This window comes from Schistocerca gregaria, chromosome 3, assembly GCF_023897955.1.
Source record: "Schistocerca gregaria isolate iqSchGreg1 chromosome 3, iqSchGreg1.2, whole genome shotgun sequence".
NCBI lineage: Eukaryota > Metazoa > Arthropoda > Insecta > Orthoptera > Acrididae > Schistocerca > Schistocerca gregaria.
This window is the reverse complement of record NC_064922.1, coordinates 822,295,277-822,316,399: the sequence shown is the minus strand read 5'-3', so window position 1 is coordinate 822,316,399 and position 21,123 is coordinate 822,295,277.

The window sequence follows — 21,123 nt, the reverse complement described above, 5'->3', positions numbered from 1 at the left end:
GGGAGTGACACAGAGAACATTTCAAAACGTCTCAAGGCTGTGGGCATGATTCAGAAAGAAGGAACTTGGGTCCCATGTGAGCTGAAACCAAGAGACGTTGAGTGGCGTTTTTGTGTTTGTGTACAGTTCCTTCAGAGGCAAAAACGGACGGGATTTCTGCATCGCATTCTGACCGGAGATGAAAAATGCGTTCATTACGATAACCCTAAACGCAAAAAAATCATGGGGACATCCGGGCAATGCTTCCACATCGACGGCCAAACCGAATATTCACGGCTCCAAGGTCATTCTCTGCATTTGATGGGACCAGCTCGGCGTCGTGTACTATTGTAATGTTGTCGCTTTAATTTGTTATGTGAAAGCGGTGCTGATAGACAGTAAAAGAGGGTTAAAAGCGGTGAGTTATCTGAGGAAGTTAACGTTGCATTACTGAGCAACTGTTTCACCAGGTATCCAATCTAGCTTACCAAATTTCCAACCAGACTAACATTAATTATAATCTTTTAATAGTCATACGAAAACCGGTGATACATATATAAAAAAGAGAATTTAAATAAAAATAAATAAATCAGTTTATATTTGGAAATTTATTTTAACATTGATCATTGAAATTTCAGCATATTAAACTTGAGTCTTAACTAAGCTGGTGCCTTATTTTGGATTGTGAAAATGTGAGTTTGTAATCTTACGGAACACATCAAATACGGAGCCAAGATTGGGAGACTGCATACAACACTACATTCATAAAATAACACACGAAGAACATTGAAAGATATGTAAGAGGAAATTAACCACGACCAACCGATTCAATTTTCACCCAAAGAAGTTACGTTTGTAGCGCAATCCTGCCCGTCATGTAATTACTACACACTGGTATACTAAATTCATACTAACTCTCTGAGAAATCTTCCCGAAAAGAATAGCTGAGAGCTACTTTGATGATTACACCACATGCTTCACGTGGTTAACTTGCTTTACACAAAGAGTGTAACTCCACAATAATTTTGATAATTAAAATGAATTAGATCGAAAAGCAATTTACAAAAGAAAAACCTCGAACTGGTTACTATCGTCTTACTATTAACCTGATGGGTCAAACAATTGTATAAGCACGTGGTACTGGTCTCACGAAGTACACCCCACGTGGGTTGAACATAAAGAAAAGTTGCTATATTGAAAAATATTGTTAAGGCGAGACGTTATAATCTCACGCACATTCGCATTTAAGATTGATGATCTTAGTTAGAGTTACTGATCAACACGTGGTTCCACTTTACTCACAAAGTAGTGACAAAGCAACTACTGTAAAATTTTCTGAAGTTCACATTCGAAATACACTGCGTTGCAATTTAAGATAACATTAGATATTTTAGATGTAAACCTGAAATAAAGTTGATTAAATTTTCAGTTAGGCTGAACTTAAGAAATCCATTGTCCTGCGGACTTGCAGACACGCGCTTAGCCGGAGATCTTACCACTTCAGACGCTCGCCGCGGACAGACTGACCTGCGCTCCTACCGAGCGTGCTTCCGTATACAAAACGGAAGTGACCAGGGGGGCAGCTTCCTATACCAACATGACAAGGGACGGACAGAACCATACTAAGGGTAGAAACCTCTTTGCTTTTAGAAAGCATAGCTACCTGTTCCGACGTTGGTCCTACTGTTCTCTAGCAGACAGGCTTGTCTGCTACCCTCTCACACAGAAGGGAAGGGGGATGACAGTATCTTATCATATACAGTACATAAAAGAAAGCGTATGTAGGTTCCGTATGAGACTGTGTGACAAGAATTACATATAAACTGTTTTTCACAGTGTAGTAATGTGACAGATCGTTCTTGTTTATGTGTAAAAGTAACACGTTCCACTACTCAGTCTCCTCGCAGATAGTCAGAAACGCCACAGTAAATTTAGAAGAGGAATTTATGCCGTAAATGACAACAGATTTAAGAAATTAACATGAAAGGAATCCAACAGAGACCTTTCACTATGAAGTGTTAAAACCAAGTGAATCAATCACAGGTGCTCGTTACCGAACGCAATTAATGCGGTTGAGCAGAGCATTAAAAGACAAACGGCCGCAGTACAGCGAGACGCAAGATAAAGTGATTTTGCAGCACGACAACGCCCGACCCCGCCTCGCAAAAGAGGTCAAAACGTACTTGGAAACGTTTAAATGGGAAGTCCTACCCCACCCGCCGTATTCTCCAGACATTGCTCCCTCTGACTATTACCTGTTTAGATCAATGGCGCATGGCGTGGCTGACTAAGACTTCCGACCTTATGAAGAAGTCACAAATTGGATCGATTCGTGGATCGCTCCAAAGATGAACAACTTTCTCGCCGCGGGATCCCTATACTGCCCAAAAGATAGGAGAAAGTAGTTGCCAGCGATGGAAAATACTTTGAATGATACATGTGTATCCAATTTGTTTCATTAAAGCCTCAAATGATGGGGAAAAAAACGGCAGAAGCAAAGTTGTACACCTCATATGTAAAGCGTTCCACCACTAACTTGCACCCCTGTGAAAATGCCAGCACGAAATATTCATCAATCCATCGTAACTAATACACAGTCTGAGAATTCGAAGGAACATTTTGCCAAACGATAGCACGCAAAGAGAAGAGTATTCTGCTGCATGATTAATATGTACAACTCCTATCTCTACCACGATATTCAAGAAATTACGAGGTGCATTCAAGTTCTAAGGCCACCGATTTTTTTTCCGGACTGGAAGAAGATAAAAACATGCGCATTGTTTTAAAATGAGGGCGCGTTCATTGTCAATACGTCCCAGAGATGGCAGCACCGTACGGCAAATGGAATTTTACCGCCAGCGGCGAGAATGAGAAGTGTTTTAAATACTTAAAATGGCGACGTTTTCCCTACTTGAACAGCGTGCAATCATTCGTTTTCTGAATTTGCGTGGGGTGAAACCAATTGAAATTCATCGACAGTTGAAGGAGACATGTGGTGATGGAGTTATGGATGTGTTGAAAGTGCGTTCGTGGGTGCGACAGTTTAATGAAAGCAGAACATCATGTGACAACAAACCGAAACAACCTCGGGCTCGCACAAGCCATTCTGACGACATATCGACAAAGTGGAGAAAATTGTTTTGGGGGATCGCCGAATGACTGTTGAACATATCGCCTCCAGAGTTGGCATTTCTGTGGGTTCTGTGCACACAATCCTGCATGACGACCTGAAAATGCGAAAAGTGTCATCCAGGTGGGTGCAACGAATGCTGACGGACGACCACATGGCTGCCCGTGTGGCATGTTGCCAAGCAATATGAAGCGCAACGACAGCATGAATGGGACTTTCTTTTCGTCGCTTGTGACAATGGATGAGACGTGGATGCCATTTTTCAATGCAGAAACAAAGCGCCAGACAGCTCAATGGAAGCACACAGATTCACCACCACCAAAAAAATTTCGGGTAACCGCCAGTGCTGAAAAAATGATGGTGTCCATGTTCTGGGACAGCGAGGGCGTAATCCTTACCCATTGCATTCCAAAGGCCACTACGATAACAGGTGCATCCTACGAAAATGTTTTGAAGAACAAAGTCCTTCCTGCACTGCAACAAAAACGTCCGGGAAGGGCTGCGCGTGTGCTGTTTCACCAAGACAACGCACCCGCACATCGAGCTAACGTTACACAACAGTTTCTTCGTGATAACAACTTAGAAGTGATTCCTCATGCTCCCTACTCACCTGACCTGGCTCCTAGTGGCTTTTCGCTTTTTCCAACAATGAAAGACACTCTCCGTGGCCGCACATTCACCAGCCGTGCTGCTATCGCCTCAGCGATTTTCCAGTGGTCAAAACAGACTCCTAAAGAAGCCTTCGCCGCTGCCATGGAATCATGGCGTCAGCGTTGTGAAAAATGTGTACGTCTGCAGAGCGATTACGTCGAGAAGTAACGCCAGTTTCATCGATTTCGGGTGAGTAGTTAATTAGAAAAAAAAAATCGGAGGCCTTAGAACTTGAATGCAGTTCGTATTGATCTTTTCAGTGAAATAATATAATTTTTAAGAACCACCGAAATTGGGCGAAACGAGAATTGTCAGTTTTGCAGTAATGTAGATGAAGGAATCCCATGTTCATTTTTGCACTAAGAATGGGCTTTTTCATGAACTGCTGACCTGTCTTGCCCTCTGTTGCTAGTTCAACTGCATTAGAGTGTTAGTGAGACGAATATTTGTAAACTCTGTTGTGGTTTGGCAAAAGAAGCAGATTTTAACATGGAATCAAGAAAAATTACGTATTACTCAAAACTCGTCACAGTTCCTCATGAATCCATGTCTCCTCAACAACCTTCTTAATATGGCTGACATCTAGAGCCTAGTCCTGCGGTGTAACATTTTCAATGGTTTGTTTTGTCATCATTTCAACCTCACTGCACGTAAACTTCTTGCTATTTTTTGCCACATTACATTTCGCTTAGGCCCATGTATTCACAGTCGAATTTAAATGAGCATGATACTGAGGAAGTCTGATTGAACTATGCCCTTTAGCGTTAGTCAGTTCGTCTACCTGGCAGCATGGAGTTTTTGCTTGTATAACACTAGAAGTTCTCTTAAGTCCGCCTTATACATGGTAGGTTGAATGGAATACTTTTTTTTTATCCAGACCAAAATACCCGCTTTCCTCCATTGCATTGTTGGAACTTTTCCATCGCAACAGAATCGCATGATGCGTTGTCCATACTACCATCGAATTCAGATAAATGTTTTGCAGCAGAAAATTATGTTCACAGCCGGTGAACTTTTTCATGGACGATCAGTTTTATTGCCAGTCTCGCGTTCAGATGTGCTGCTCTGTTATTACTGACTCAACGCCAACACAAAATACCTGATGATTGCAGAACACTTCAACGCAGGACGATACCACTTTACAACGAAAACTGACGAATGTAGATGCATCTAACGCGCGAAAGCACATGGTACTGTTTATCCACGGCGTGGCAAGAGGGACGCTTTACCAACCAAACAGCTGACGGCGTGGCAGGAAAGCCGGCTGCCAGTTTTGTTACCTGGGCAAAGGCGTCGTTTTACCTTTGGTGAGACAAACGTCGAAAGTCGCAACTAATCATAAAGGCACTAAGTTCCTGTATTAGGAGTCGTGTCGCAGGGAAGCAGCCTACTCGCGCCATATAAAATTCATATGCTTTCCATCGTGTGCCAGCCTAGTCCTCTGCAACTAGCTATGACGTCACGAATGTTGCGCAATACCTTAAAAATAAAGTAAATAATCAGAAAAGTTAATAGCATGTCATGCTAAAATAATAATGTGTTGTGTTAAGTTTCAGTTTGGTAAGTTCAACAGTTTTCGAAATTTGGACATTCTATGTAAAAATCATCGGCGCAACAGGAAGGAGCTAGAAACTTCAAAATTTATATTCACATTCCTTTTTCATTGTAAATTAATGGTAACAGCATGCTGGATCTCACAAAGTAATATTTTGGTTGAAATTCATGATTTTCTGTTTTTGTGTCCTAAAAGCTCGGAAGCTAGATAGATTAAGTAAGTGATTACATAAAGCTAGGATGTTTAGATTTAGGTAGAATGGAGATACGCTACAATAGTATAATAACAAACATGTGAGAGGTTTCAAACAGGTGGCTATAAAACAATATCTGTAGCGTCTCTCCAAAAGGCAAGTTCAGAGTTCATCTATTGCGTGCAGTACAACTCAAATAATTCTCTCGCCAAAAGTATTTAGCCTAGCCACGTCAGATTTTTATTATAAATACTTCCCTGTGTGATTATTGCACAGTTAAATTCAGAGTTTCATTGGCCTTCAGCGAATGAAAAAATTAATAATTTAGTAACTTGGAGTGGTGCTTTGCTAGGCCGAGCGGCTGGTCGGCTGGTCAAGAAGGCAAATGTTGTCGGCTGCACCTCCAGCGGTCCGCACCGTAGCTATATACATAAGAGCGTGCGAGCTAGAGTAATGCCCCAATTCCCTTCTAGATTCGAATCAGGGAGCACTCCGTATCGGAAGGCGCGTCGCGTTTGTGCAGTTGCAAGGAACAGCCTTGGATGCCTTATTGTGTAACTCGATATGCACTTAAAAATGAGTTCGCATTGGGGTAAAGTGTTAATTACGGAACGACTCCAGTGATTTAGTCTCAATTTGCGTACGTCGTATTTTCACGTGTCACCGCAGGACAGACTTTCTACCATTACTAGCGTGGCGTTTGATGAGTATTAACATCAAATTTTGGCGAGCATTCACTTTGAACATTTACATCGATAACGATTATTGATCAGTTTCATTATCAAGGGATGATAGGATCCTTTCAATAGACTCTGAACAGCTCTGATAGTACAATAGCTGATATGGGTAATCATTTGTCTGGAATTTTACGCTTCATCGTTTTCAGAATATAGTGAAAATTGTTATAGTAAACTGCATTTTCTGTGAATCCCCGACATCATCCTAAATCCTCAGCGTAATGAACTTCAATAATCAACCATTATTTTTGTCCATCAGAGTGGGCACAGTGAACTTTAATTGCAGGCATTCAAGTTTTTGCTAATCTCTTTCTCGTTGCCAACGTTGTAGTTAGAGAGCCTGTGTTTAGAACGGCATACAATACAAAATATATAAACTAATTTTACAACCTGCCGCCCCACAGAGTGACCTGTTTGTCAGGACAACTATCAACACCTTTGAATGCCCTCGCGCTTCATCACCCTCGGGTGTGAGTTGTTTGTTGCTAACAAGGGAAATTCCCCATCGCACCCACCTCAGATTTTGTGGTAAGATGGCCAATTGGATAGCCCGTCAAAAACTAAACACCGATCAAGCATGAAAGCAGGAAGAAGGTACATGGAACTGTGGAAAAAACCAAAATAGGAACAGTGAACGGTTCAAGTTAACAAGTGTAATACCGAGGAAAGATCAACAACAGCCACGTCATGGTTAAGTGCCCACGGTGTTGGACTGAAAACCGGACGAGCCGAAGCTCTCTCGTGCCATTTTTTTCTTCTTTAAGACATTATTAACTGTCCGTCCGGTCATTGAAATATTTGTTCTCTTTCTGTAGTCTTGGAAGTTGTCATACTAACCAGTGGTTATAGAATATGAGTCCTATGCTAAGAATACGATCACAAGTAAATGTGATGAATAGTGAGAGCAGACGAGACGCCACATAGACGTCACCCAGAAATGAAAACAACAAATAAATGGCTGTCGAATATGTTACAACGAAGGAGTTCAAGAGTGAGAACTTCCAAAACGGAACGCAACTTCAAAAACGTTAAAAACATTTAATTTGACACAGCACAGAAAAACTGTGTGAGTGTGAAGCTGCTGAGTTCATTTGTTGCAGCTCATGTGACAAACTATAATGTTTTCGTCATTTCCCTGGGAACGGGCAAGGAGGCACATCTCACTCACTCACCAGGCGTACAAATTAGGTGCGTCGATAACAGATTCCTGTCACATGACACTCTTACTGTCACTAATGCCGTGTATGACACACCAGGCTTGGTTTCCGGTGGATGAGTCGGCTGACTTGTTGCCTTGTAATCAAACGTTTGTGGTTCCCATTGTAAAGCCACTTCCTTTCGGCTACTAATAGAGTAGTTGTGGAGAATCAACTGTCATAGTTCCCTACCTTACAACCCGCTGTCGCAGACGGACTTTACACCACGACACAGTCACAACTTTGAATAAAGCCAACAGTGACCAAAAAAGGGAGGTCTGAACACGGCTCACCCGACTGGCACTTCAACGCCGTGGCCGCTTAACCACGACGCCGTTTCCGGCTGCTCTATCTTGCACTTCTTATCCTTACACCGCTCGCTGTCTCTATTCTGTTTTTTTATTATTTATTTTTTCCACTGTTCGGTACCTGTTCTTCCTGTTTTCATGTTTGATCTGTGTTCAGTTTTTGACAGACTATCCACTGGTTACTGTTACAACAAAATCTGGGTTGGGAGTTTCCCTTGCAGGACACTAGAAATCCAACAAGCTACCTGCTACGTCAGGTCCATTGTACCACAATTATTCAGTGACATCTGTCGCGGTGTAGGGTGCAGACAGTGTAACAGATAATCACTGGGGTAGACGAAGGCGACTTCTTTTTGTAGCGCCTGGGAGCCGAAGATCGACGAGCAGTTTATAATTAACGCACGTTTAGCGTTTCCGTGCTCGGCTGCCGCGCTCCGTGGAAACAGAAATAGCTGCGCGCTCGTCCTTCCACAGTGGCGGCTCCCACCAATTTAACCCCAAACTTCCAGCTTACACGGCTACTTTTTTATACAGACGATTACGGTAGGCCGCCGAATGCAGATGGCCGCCTACATCGCAGAATGGAAAGCCGACAATAAAAATAAAACGTAATGTCCGGCGCTCAGCGCTTTTCCCTCCAACCGTGACAAGATGAGAAAGCAGATACTTCTGCGGCACCCGAGATCAGGCACAAAGTTAGCTCCAACAAATACACTTACGAAACTGCCTATTCGCAACATCCTTTCGTGATCACGCCATTGTAGACCTGAAGAGAGAGTGATCAGTAATGACTCAGTTCTCGCGAATGGCTACAGTGTAATGGTGTTAACACGGGCGCAGTTAGCAATAAAGAATAACGGCTTTCACGATGAAAATAATCCTTCATTGCGACGCTGACCTCGTAGCGCATAATTTGCTTCGAACTTTAGTGTTTTCACTCGGAATGATAGAAGAAAGAAACCTGATGGCTTAACGTGCCGTAGACAATATGAATATTTGAGGCATAGTACGAAATCGAATGGTCATGCCTAGAGACAGAATTGTGACGTTACCCTACTGTATTGCCCAATGCATATATGATTCAGTTTTCCCAACCACCCGTCCTGTTCTTCACCTTTAAAATCTATATTAATTCATAAACTGATATTTTCTTAGAAGACCACAGAAAGGCTTATAAGCAATGTGGGATATGTAGACCACACATCTGTACACTATTTGATGTATCTTCAGACTAAGATTTATTTACCATGTGTCGCCAAATGAAAAGAGAAGATATACCACTGAGTGTTCGTATAATTAGATCTGAGACATCGTTCGAGGTATCGAAATGAATGATTTCACTAAGATGGCGGATGAAGGCTGTAACTCCCTTTGTGAGCCGTCTTGTCACCTGCGGAAGAGTACGCGGTGATTTGTTTTAATGAATGGGACAATGAGTACTGGAAATGAGAGAAAAATCCGATACACATTTCCAGAGACAGAAGAGTTTTCGTGGCTACGCCAGTAAGCGGAACTGAAAGGGTGGTAGTGGTGGTAGGTGGTTGATTCGGGGGAAGCGACCAAACAGCAAGCTCATCGGTCCCATCGGATTAAGGAAGGATGGGGAAGGAAGTCGGCTGTGCCCTTTCAGAGGAACCATCCCGGAATCTTCCTGGTGCGATTTAGGGAAATCATGGAAAACCCAAATTAGGATGGCCGGACGCGGGTTTGAACCGTCGTCCTCCCGAATGCGAGAGGGTGGTAGTGTTTCAACAGGTAAAACGTATTTACATCATACACTATAACTGGAAACAGGTATCGAACAGCAGAAAAGAAAAGAAAATTGGGAATATTGTGAAAAACCACTGGTTCCGCTTCAGTACAGTTAATACGGTGTCAGACATATGCCATGGGGCCCATAACCTAGCTGTTTGGTTGGTTGGGAAGTTGGTTGGTTGACTGATTTGGGAGAGGGGATCAAACGTGTGTTACTAATAATTCAACAACTCTTTTTAAGGCACGTTACAGTGAATGGCAGACGGTACTCCGTACCTACATGGATCGGTCATGTGACCTCAATGTCTTCGAATCATTGGATGTCACCCGACTGATAACCCACCAGGGGCATCTGAACCCTTAAAAATCTGCCCAAGTCGAATGTTGGTGATGTGATTGTGAAGTGGAAATGCGAAGGAACAACCAGAGCTAAACATATACCAGGTAGACGTCATGTACTGACGGACGGAGACGGTTGAGTTTTGCGGAGGGTGACTGTAAAACATCGCATGAAATCAGCAGACGGAATCACTCGTTAATTCCAAAGTGCAACCAGCAGATCAGCTGGGAATGTTAAACAGAATGATATAGAATGGTCGAGCAGCTCCTCATAAGCCACATATTTCTACAGTCAAAGCTAAGCGGCACTTTGTAAGGAGTACAGAGCGATGCCACTGGACAGTGGGTGGCTGGAAACGAATGATTTGGGGTGATGAATCATGCTACACCCCGCGGAAATGCGATTAAATGGCTTGAGTTTGTCAAATTCCTGGAGAACGCTACCTGCCATCATGTGTTGTGCCTACAACGAAGAACGGAGGAGATGGTGTCAGGGAATGAGGGTGCTTTTAGTGGTTAGTGTGAGACCCAATTACTGAGCTTAGCAAAGCGCTAAATGCGGAAGGATATGGACATAATTTACAGCACTGTTTACTGCGTATAGTAGATGAACCATTCGGAGACGATGATGGTTTGAGCACGATAGTGAACCCTGCCATAAAGCAGCATCCGTGAGACAATGGTTTGTGCAAAGTAACATTCCAGAAATGAACTGTCCTGACCAGTTCCCATAACTGAACCCAATGAAACCCCTTTTGCATGAGTTAGAGAGTCGACTTCCTCCAGACGCCAGCGTCCAATTTAAGTTCAAATGGTTCAAATGGCTCTGAGCACTATGGGACTTAACTGCTGTGGTCATCAGTCCCCTAGAACTTAGAACTACTTAAACCTAACTAACCTAAGGACATCACACACATCCAGGCCCGAGGCAGGATTCGAACCTGCGACCGTAGCAGTCGCGCGGTTCCGGACTGAGCGCCTTACCCACTAGACCACCGCGGCCGGCCAATTTAAGTGCCGCCTCCGGTTTCGGCTCAGAAAGAATAATGAATTACCGTTCTTTCATAGACATTCAGACACCTGATTGAAACTGTGCCCAGCAAATTTCAAGTGGTCATGAAGGTGAATAGCGGATACATCCCACATTAATGCCCAGTGATAGGTGTCCGGATACTGTTGATCGTATGTGTATGCGCCTGCATATAATTAATGCCATGATGTGTATCATCTCGTTCACGATTGGCGTAGACGCATTCTCATGGTTAAATATCTACCATACGGAAGTGGTGATAACCCATTTACATGTCAGATATTGTTTAAGGTTTTGACATGAGTTGAAATATAATGCCTCTTGAATCCCTCATTTGTGCGGCCATAGTTTCCGTCGTAGCTTTATAATTCATGGGGATATTTTTGATCCGTCGCTGCAACTACAAAAATGCGTTATTTTTTCACCAGACGCTTTTCGCTTTATTGAGGTAAAGCATCATCAATGGTCTGTAATTGAGTTTACTCACAGTTTGATTTGCTTTTTAGATAGAAAAACAGGTCGTTAAGGATAGGTTGATTTGTACTTACGGTGATTTTTCGGCTGATTTCTCGCTTACATCCGGAAATGCCGTCTGCTAGCACATCGTTGTTTTTCTGTGTTAGACACACACAATTTTCGTCTACTTTTTAGATGTTCTGCGGTACTATGCGTTTCTCACAACACGCTTTTATGCACACCACTGTATTCTGGTTGTTTTCGTACATTAAGTACGTGCTGATGTTTGTGTTTTGTAGTGTTGCCAACATAACCTATCCACTACTTTTTCTTTGACCTACAAATAGTCTTTTTTAAATTAGATTATTGTATTTGTGTAGTTCTACATAAGTATGTTTCTGTGTGTGTATTTATATACTGTGTAAGAGTAGGGAAGGAATAGCGATGGAGATTTTTATTTAGTTATTGGGAGAAGAAACCATGAAGAGTGGGCATAAGTATATACCAATGTGATGGAATGTCGGTTAGAAGCGAAGGTGAGGAGCGAGAAGTGAAATGAAACTGTGAGGGGCTCGGGCATGGATGTGAGTGATTTCCTTAGGTTACTTAGGTTTAAGAAGTTCTAAGTCTAGGGGACTTATGATCCCATATGTTAAGTCCCATAGTGCTCAGAGCTATTTGAACCATTTTGTTAGATTATAAGAGAAATACAGAAATAGATGTTATCCTGGATATAGGATAAAGTCAATTGACAATGAGAGGCTAAAAGTATCACTGGGCCACTCGTCCTCAGCTCAATGTCTTCCTAAGCACTCCCTCCTGGATAGCATCGGTGGTGGCATTCTATGAACCTAAATCTATTTCCTATCTTCCTATGTTCGTGTCTTCTCAATACATAGACTGTTAATGTTAAGTTGGTTGGTTGTTTGGTTGGTTGACGTGGGCGAGGGGATCAAACAGAGAAGTCATCGGTCCGATCGGATAGGGAAGGATGGGGAAGGAAATCGGCCGTGCCCTTTCAAAGGAACCATCCCGAAAGGTGCCTGAAGTGATTTAGGGAAATCGCGGAAAACCTAAATTAGGATAAACGGAAGCTGGTTTGAACCGTCGTCCTTCAGAATGCGAGTAGACTGTGCTACCCAGTGCACCACCTCGCTCGATGTTCATTTTAAGCATTTTCGTTTCGTAATTAGCTTTAAGCTTACGAGTATTTAAAGCTGCAACACTGTTAAAACTGTGTTAAAATAATAAGAAATCAAACAAGCATCATATTATGTACGTGTACAATTTAATATTGTGGAAATTCAAATGTGTGTGAAATCTTATGGGACTTAACTGCTAAGATCATCAGTCCATAAGCTTACACACTACTTAACCTAAATTATCCTTAGGACAAAAACACACACCCATGCCCGAGGGAGGACTCGAACCTCCGCCGGGACCTGCCGATTGTAGAAATGCGACCTGTCTTAATCATCAGGTGGCACGCCATTTGTAAATGGCAGCATATAAAACAAGGGAGTCTGCAAATAATGTGATAACGGCGCTGCTGTTTCTAGCTGGTATCATTTATGTACGATAAGAAGTCTTCAGTCCTCTTACGCTTTACGCTTCTGTGGGTCACAGCCTTAGAAAACTGGAATGCTGAAGGATGACAATAGTCGCGCGGAGTGGCCGCGTGGTTTGAGGCGGCATGCCACGGATTGCGCGGCCCCTCCCGCGGGAGGTTCGAGTTAGCAGTGTGTAAGTCCAGGGACCGATGACCTCAGCAGTTTGGTGCCTTAGGAATTCACACACATTTGAACATTTGATGACAATATCTGGCTCTAATATTGCGGTGATTACCTAGTATTTACCTAGGCCAGGTACCGAGGAACAAACTAGATCTCGTTTCTTTACGCCTTTTAGGATTGACATTTACCAGAGGCAAAGCTCATGTTAATGTTTGTCTTAACATTACACAGACTACAACGTGGCCCTGATTGAGTAAAGCACCAAGCGTGCGCCAAAATTGAGTGATTTCTCCATTCAGAAACAAGACAAAATATAGAACAATCTTTTGGAGAATAATGAATTGCAATTTCCTCCCACCTGTGTAAAGAGACATGTACGACGCTGCCATCAGCGTTCTGTGTGCCCGCGACAGCGCACTATATTCAGGAAAAATATTTTACCAGATGTGACATACAGAAGATAGTACTCAACTACGATCATGTTTTAGTAACTGCCGTGAAATTCGTTTGTGATGAATTTGCCAAATCAAATAATGCATGTTTCAGTAAAGTATATCTATCACTGTGGTTTCTCTCAATCAAGCATCCGGACACTTACAGCCTCTGCGACACCCTGAGAGCATGTAGATCACTGAGAAACTGAACTGGTTCTTGCTAATTTTACGTCAGAAGGACTGAGGACTGATTACAAGTCTCGAGTCGGTGTTTGTTAGGCGACTCATTGAAAAACGGGTGGTGGGCGCTGGTCGGTTCTGAAGACACCTTCATGGAGCAGGTGTTTGCTGTTATGGCACCTAGCTCGTTCGATTTCTGTTTCATTCCGGCTAACAAAAGCAGAAGAAACAATCAGCAAGCGTGCAATGACGTATGTCAGGGGAACAAAAGAGTTTGCAGACGGCGCTCTCGCCAACATTCAAGAAGTGATTCATTACTTTTTTTATATGCGAGGTAGGAGGGGAGGAAGAGCAGCAGTCAAGAGCAGTGTCTGTGGGGCGCAGGTATGCTCTGTTCTCACGTATGGGCGTTTAAAGGAGACAGTCAGCTCAGAGTAAAAGCCAGCCAGTACCTACGTATAAGCTCTGGTATTGTGCTTGCACACGGGACATGTTATTGTAAATATCGCCCATGGCTTGTGTTTAAGCAGCAGGGATGTCTCTACTTTAAACGGCCGTTTCCAGTAAATGAATCGATATCTAGCCGTCAACCAGCAAATAAATCGTGTTATAATGTTCAGAATGTCAATAAACTACATCTATACTTAGAGCAACTATGAAATTACATGATGTACGGTGATTTTTTTAAATCCTGTATTACAGTTTCATCTCCCTACGCTAATGATTAGAAAGTGGGAGTAATTGGCTGCCTATACACATCTGAGCGAACTGCGATTCGCAAACTTTAACCTCTACTGTCGAAACAGGGGCGATAGACAAATGGCTACTAAAATTATCGTATTCTCTATTTAGAACCGATTCATGGAATTTGTCAAGTAACTAAGTATCATGCAAATATCTTCGGGTGTCTGACAGAGATTTTCCGCCATTTTCTTTATACAGGGTGTTACAAAAAGGTACGGCCAAACTTTCAGGAAACATTCCTCACACACAAATAAAGAAAAGATGTTACGTGGACATGTGTCCGGAAACGCTTATTTTCCATTTTAGAGCTCATTTTAGTTTCGTCAGTATGTACTGTACTTCCTCGATTCGCCGCCAGTATACCCAATTGAAGGAAGGTAATGTTGACTTCGGAGCTTGTGTTGACATGCGACTCATTGCTCTAGAGTACTAGCATCAAGCACATCAGTACGTAGCATCAACAGGTTAGTGTTCGTCACGAACGTGGTTTTGCAGTCAGTGCAATGTTTACAAATGCGGAGTTGGCAGATACCCATTTGATGTACGGATTAGCACGGGGCAATAGCCGTGGCGCGGTACGTTTGTATCGAGACAGATTTCCAGAACGAAGATGTCCCGACAGGAAGACGTTCGAACCAATTGATCGGCTTCTTAGGGAGCACGGAACATTCCAGCCTACGACTCGCGACTGGGGAAGACCTAGAACGACGAGGAGACCTGCAATGGATGAGGCAATTCTTCGTGCACTTGACGATAACCCTAATGTCAGCGTCAGAGACGTTGCTGCTGTATAAGGTAACGTTGACCACGTCGCTGTAGGGAGAGCGCTACGGGAGAACCAGTTGTTTCCGTACCATGTACAGCGTGTGCAGGCACTATCAGCAGCTGATTGGCCTCCACGGGTACACTTCTGCGAATGGTTAGTCCAACAATGTGTCAATCCTCATTTCAGTGCAAATGTTCTCTTTACGGATGAGGCTTCATTCCAACGAGGTCAAATTGTAAATTTTCACTATCAACATGTGTAGGCTCACGAGAATCCGCACACAATTGTGCAATCACGTCATCAACAGAGATTTTCTGTGAACGTTTGGGCAGGCATCGTTGGTGATGTCTTGATTGGGCCCCATGTTCTTCCACCTACGTTCAATGGAGCACGTTATCATGATTTCATACGGAAACTCTACCTGTGCTGCTAGAACATGTGCCTTTACAAGTACGACACAACATGTGGTTCATGCACGATGGAGTTCCTGCACATTTCAGTCGAAGTGTTCGTACGCTTCTCAACAACATATTCGGTGACCGATGGATTGGTAGAGGCGGACCAATTCCATGGCCTCCACGCTCTCCTGACCTCAACCCTCTTGACTTTCATTTATGGGGCATTTGAAAGCTCTTGTGTACGCAACCCCGGTACCAAATGTAGAGACTCTTCGTGCTCATATTGTGGACGACTGTGATACAATACGCCATTCTTCAGGGCTGCATCAGGGATTCCATGTGACGGAGTGTGTATGCATGTATCCTAGCTAACGGAGGACATTTCCTGTAACAAAGTGTTTGAAGCCACGCTGGTACGTTATGTTGCTGTGTGTTTCCATTCCATGATTGATGTGAGTTGAAGAGAAGTGATAAAATGAGCTCTAACATGGAAAGCAAGCATTTTCGGACACATGTCCACATAACATATTTTCTTTCTTTGTGTGTGAGGAATGTTTCCTGAAAGTTTGGCCGTACCTTTTTATAACACCCTATATACAGGGTATTTCTGTAAGAGCCTGCAAAAAGGTAACAGAACATATACAATGATCAGCTGAACAATCTGAAGTAGTGAACCTGACCTCGGAGAAGCTATCTTAAGGAGATATGGAAGTAAATTTGTCTACCACTTTGTCTAGCGTTACTGTTTCCCAGCTTATTTATAACTAACATGCTTACGAGTTTTCACCTACTGTGCTGTTTATTTACATACATATTCATTATTTCCCGCAAGGATAGAAGCGAGCCTGATTGCCAGCAAGTCATGATGTAGTTTAAGTTTACTTCACTTGTTCAAAATGGTTCAAATGTCTCTGAGCACTATGGGACTTGACATCTGAGGTCATCAGTCCCCTAGTCCTAGAACTATTTAAACCTAACTAACCTAAGGACATCACACATATCCATGATCGAGGCAGGATTCGAAGCTGCAACCGAAGGAGTCGCGCAGTTCCAGACTGTAGCGCGTAGAACCTCTCGGCCACCTTGTCCGGCTTCCACTTGTTCATACAGTGGCTCAACTGTATCGTATTTACATTGTCCCATGACAAAATGTGCTACGAATCAATGACAGACCCATTCATTTCTCAGTGCACTTTAGAGATGCACAGTACAATACGATGCAGCAGTATCGGAACAGTAGTTCCCTGTCGCTGGATTGGAAGGACAGGTCCTGATCCATGGCCTGCGAGTCATCTGACCTGAATCCCCTTGATTGTTGTATATGTGGATATCTAAAGCCATTTGTGTATGAGACCCCAGTGGATACGGAGATTGAATTACTTGCTAGAATTGTAGCTGCCAGTGATACGATTCGAAACACACCAAGGATAGACTTATTTGTCAGGGTGCGCCAGAATCTTGTTTGCCGTTGTCATGCTTGCATTGAGATTGATGGCCGTCAGTTTCAGCTTATTTTGTAAGATGCAGTATAGGTTCATTGTGTCAGTGATTGGATTTGCAGTTACCTGTAACTAATGAAAATAAAAATGTGCGCAACAATGTGATTTAATTCCTAATATCTCCTTAAGCTGGATTCTGCGACCCCAGGTTCACTGTCTCAAATTGTACAGTGGAGCATCATCTATGCTCTATGAAATTTTTGCACCCTCTTATGGAAACACCCTCTATATCCGTGAGGTTCACAACTCTAGTGCTTTTTCTATCCGTTTGATATCCTCAAGTGCAACGTAACATGAATGTCAGAGTGAAACGCTTTCGGGTACAGGCGTTGCAAGTGTCTTCTGAGTCTCTCAACAGACAACAAAATTAACAGAAGAAGAGAGGATTGCCTGAAGTGCTATTGGTGCGTAAACAGGGCTCTCAAAATTAAGCTTACGATTCGTCTGAAATGTTATTTCTACCATGGACATTTGATCACCATAAGTAGCGATTCCTCTCGGTTGTGGAACAGACGATAACTGATAAGCCGTTACACTCCTGTCGGTTAAGATATTTACACGACCAGTATTTTTGTGCTATCTTACAAGACTGCGAGTGGTGCAACATTCCGTGTAGACACGTTGGACGGTCCTCTTTGGCAGACCAAGAAATCGGCTAATTCTCTTCACGGTGTGGTCACAGACACGTCCAAACACGACAACTCTTTCCTGCCGTCGTGTCAAGTCTCTGCGATGGCCCATCTGGCTGCGGTGATTCAATAAAATTTAATGACGTCCCTCCCCTACTTTACACACACACACACACACACACACACACACACACACACACACACACACACACACACACACACACGAGAGCGCTCGCTCACACGCACACCAGTTCGTTGTCACCAGATCGAAACCACGCAAAGTGACCAGTGTGATATTTTTAAGGGAGTCACTAATAATTTATCCGGTGGGGTTACATCTATGCCGCCGATGACTCTTCGTCCAAATAAAATATTGTACCCTATCTGCCAGCTGGTACTCATTTCAGTAACAATCCTGCTTAGGTACGCCATTTTTAGCAGGCTGGAGCCAGCGTCAACAGCTACATGTCTACCTGTTTTATGAGACAGAAATGAGATTCAATCGAATCCTACCTGTTTTATGAGACAAGCTCTCCCGAAGTCCCCCTCTCCCCCCCCCCCCCCCCCCCTCTTACAGAAATGTAAATCGAACGCATCCCCAGTCGGGACTACAGAGCGAGTTGAGGGTTCCGAGGTCCGGGCGCTCTGCCGTGTCCGGTCTCGGCCGCGAGAGGCGGCAGAGGAGCAACAAAATGGCGGTGTGACGTATGGCGGCAGGGCAGCGGCGCGCCGGCATCTGATAAGCTAACTGGACAACGGTCGGCGCGGGACCGCGCGTGATGCAGCGATACGGCGACAGAACTCCTGTACTCGCATCGTCGGCACTAAATCAAAAATTCCAGCGGCGGCCATTATAACGAGGCGGTGGGACGCAGCAGCCTCGAGCGCCGGGGGCCGCCGTCGCCGTCGCCGTCTCCGCGGTCGCCTGCCTCGTCACGGGCCGGGACGGCGGAGCACGAAATTTAATGAGGGCGGTAAATCTTTATTAAGGCGCCGCGACACGCCGACAATTTGTAGGACCGCTCTCGCGTCCTCTTCTCGTCTCGCCGGGCCAGACGGGCCGCACGGCCCGCAGTGTTGCGCGGGCCTGCCCGGTCGGCGCCGTCTTATCTCCGCCGCTGCTACCGCAGAGCCGAGTCCAGTCGGCTCGCCTTACACGTGCAACTCACGGTAGCTGCCGGCTGCCGGCGGCCGCCTTAATGGTTATTTATTCGCTCGACCGACCGCGGCCGTCTGCCCGCCGTGCTGCGTCCAACGGGTTGTTCTGCGCACCTGTCCGAGTCTGTTCCCACACTTCTTGCAGGCCACCAAGTTTCCCGGAAGAAAAGCCGTAATTTAGTCTTGTCCGCCGTGTGTGTGGACGCAGTCAACTCCACGACTACACTCATACTACTCTCTTCAATTTAATAGTAATATTGTGTCTCATTTTATAGCATCATCATACAGTGTCATCGTACAGTGTCAACACAACTATATCAGTGTACAGTATCAGATGGTTCAAATGGCTCGGAGCACTATGGGACTTAACTTCGGAGGTCATCTGTCCCCTAGACCTTAGAATTACTCAAACCTAAATAACCTAAGGACATCACACACATCCATGCCCGAGGCAGGATTCGAAACTGCGACTGTAGCGGTCGCGCGGTTCCAGACGGCAGCACCTAGAACCGCCCGGCCACACCAGCTGGCGTACAGTATCATCGTAATGTGTCATTGTACAGTGTCAACACACTATGTCATCGTTGAGTGTCAACACACCAAGTCAGCGTACATTGTCAAAATGTGTGTGAAATCTTATGAGGCTTAACTGCTAAGGTCATCAGTCCCTAAGCTTACACACTACTTAACCTAAATTATCCTAAGGACAAACGCACACACCCAGCCGGCCAGTGTGGCCGAGCGGTTCTAGGTGCTTCAGTCTAGAACCGCGCGACCGCTACGGTCTCAGGTTCGAATCCTGCCTCGGGCATGGATGTGTCTGATGTCCTTAGGTTAGGTAGGTTTAAGTAGTTCTAAGTTCTAGGGGACTGCTGACCTCAGAAGTTAAGTTCCATAGTGCTCAGAGCCATTTGAACCATTTTTGAACACACACCCATACCCGAAGGAGGATTCGAACCTCCGCCGGGACCAGCCGCACAGTCCATGACTGCAGCGCCTTAGACCGCTCGGCTACTCCCGCGCGGCGTGGGGAAAGAGTACCATGTAATATTTAATAAGAAAAACACTGATTAGCTAAAAAAGAAAAATTAGATGGTCGCCAGCGCACTAGGGCAATGGTTTCCACTATCCTATGAAAGGTAATAACAAAGAAAATCAAGCAATCAATCACTGGCGTGGCAATAGAAGATTGTCACGTTTTTTCACAGCACAACAGTTCACGAGAAAATAAATATATCAGAAACCACTGACTTTGCAGTTACTTGTTCTGAAATACTAAATTTTGAAAGAAAAGTCAAATTAAATTGCTGGTTAAATAAAAGACTGACTGTGACTGAAGCATTGTTGGAAAAAAAAAAAAGGAATTTCAGGAACCTCGGTATAACGTAAAGCAAAGTTTGCAAAAAGCTAAGCAATCTATTTTTAGCTATTGAAAGACTGAACTGAATTTACTTTTAGTAAATGAGCAACCGATTTCCTTTTAACATAAGAACAATAACATATGTACTAACCCAATAGAAGTCACTCGCTAAACTAAATACAGAATAAATGAAATTGCGCTTTCTTACTCTGTGCTGTATCTTTAGTTATTAGTTTTACCTGGGAAATGTTTCGTTATTTTAATTGAGTGAACTTGAATATTCAAAACTGCAAATTAATTAAGCGTCTGTTATGCAGTATAAGACTGAACACTTACACAGGCAACAAATTTAGACAAAGTGGTCATTAGCGAACAAACAAAACTGGCAGTAAATAGTTAACCACTTTTCATATTTTTACGACATTCGGTGATTGCACGGAAAGGAAATGGACTCTGCTTGGTAATAATGTCTGTGGAAATAATAACACAGGTGCTCTGCAAGTTTCTTGGCTAGTACAGGTTGTTACTCAAGGAAGTTAGTCATTAAAGTTTGTTACAGAACTGTCACTTGGTAATGCCTGTACCATATTAGTTATACTCTGACACTTAACAGTCGTTGACGATGTTGTAGCTTTAAGGACGACGAAGAATGTAGCCGAGGACAATGCTGGGCTACTGCTGTTGCTGCTGGTTGAGAACTACGAGTCGTCTCCAGAGGCACGAAAAATTATGGGACGGGCAATAGTTAGAAATGCAGCTTCCTCCGCCTGTCCTCTCCTTCCGTGCTCTCAATACTCGCGGGTTAACGTATCAGGCGCGCCTACACTGGAGCGGTCATAACTGCACACCGCGTCAGCGGGAGCGCCCAACAAACGCTTCCGCACTCTTTCAAG